The sequence below is a fragment of the Cebus imitator genome, unplaced genomic scaffold (genome assembly GCF_001604975.1).
Source record: "Cebus imitator isolate Cc_AM_T3 unplaced genomic scaffold, Cebus_imitator-1.0 Scaffold672, whole genome shotgun sequence".
In the NCBI taxonomy this organism is placed as follows: Eukaryota; Metazoa; Chordata; class Mammalia; order Primates; family Cebidae; genus Cebus; species Cebus imitator.
Window position 1 is genome coordinate 635,171 of NW_016107987.1, and position 1,075 is coordinate 636,245.

Here is a 1,075-nt window from a genome sequence, read left to right on the forward strand (position 1 = left end):
CAAGCCCCGAAGCCCCGAAGCCCCGAAGCCCCGAAGCCCCGAAGCCCCGAAGCCCCGAAGCCCCACTCATTCAGATCACACTCTGGCCCCCTCAACTTCCGGAAACGACTGACGGGGAAGAAAACCCGAGCACCCCAAAATAGTTCTAAATACTTTGTCTTAGTGGGAAATCCGACAGCAGATAAAAGAGGTGTGACTCACTCTGCAATGTGATAACCGGCCCCACAGCAACAGTACTGAGCACGCTAAACGCCGGAAACACCAACATACCGGAAGCTCAGATGCCCCGACCGCCGCGGTCCCCGTCACATGCTCTCTCCTTCACATTTAGATCACGCCAGGATTCCCAGCCTCGCTCCTCGCCTCATTCCCTGTGTGTCCTCCACACCGCTGTTAACGCCGTTACGCGCTCGGGCTGATTTCTCATTGTCCACCTTTGAAAAGGGAAATCGAACACCCGTGTTTGTTCCCGCGTTCCCAGGCTTTCATTTCGAATTTGCATGCCGCGCCCCTCTCAGGGGCGTGGCCTCCGCTGTTGACTCCGCCCCCGGGGCCCCCTAGCTTGGGGAGCCGGGGAGAGATCCAGGTGTCCCGGCAGAGACAGGAGGCCTCCGGGAGTCCTCCCTGGGGGAGCACCCTGGGCCTCTCTTTTTTTGAGACGGAGCTAATTTTTGTATTTTTGGTAGAGACAGGATTTCACCATGTTGAACGTCCAGAGCCGTCTGTATTTATGGGGTACAGGTTAGGGGACAGGGCACTGAGTGCTGAAAAACGCGTGCTTTGAATGAAGACAGCTTCCAAATAGGCTTTGTGTGAGCAACACGGCTGTTTACTCACCTGGGTGCAGGTGGGCTAAGGCCGAAAAGGGCGTCAGCGAAGGGCAGCGGGATAGGAGTTGGTTTTTTTGTCTTGGGTAGTTTTTTGGGGGGACGGGGCACAATAAGTTCAATTACGGTGGTGGGGTGGGGTGAGAGGTGTTTACATTATCATAACAACAGCAAAGAGGGCGGGGTGGAAACACGCACGGTGGCTCACACCTGTAATCCCAACAGTTTGGGAGGCCGACGCGGGTGGA

General features: G+C 56.2%; 1 long non-coding RNA gene across 1 annotated transcript in view; it reads right to left on the reverse strand.

Annotated features, from left to right (window-relative positions):
* The window catches only part of LOC108295981, a 29,074-nt gene that overhangs the window by 11,810 nt on the left and 16,189 nt on the right, over window positions 1-1,075 (reverse strand). Inside the window, exon 2 of the long non-coding RNA XR_001821688.2 lies at window positions 271-434. This is a non-coding gene — a long non-coding RNA (uncharacterized LOC108295981). The remainder of the gene's footprint in view (window positions 1-270; window positions 435-1,075) is intronic.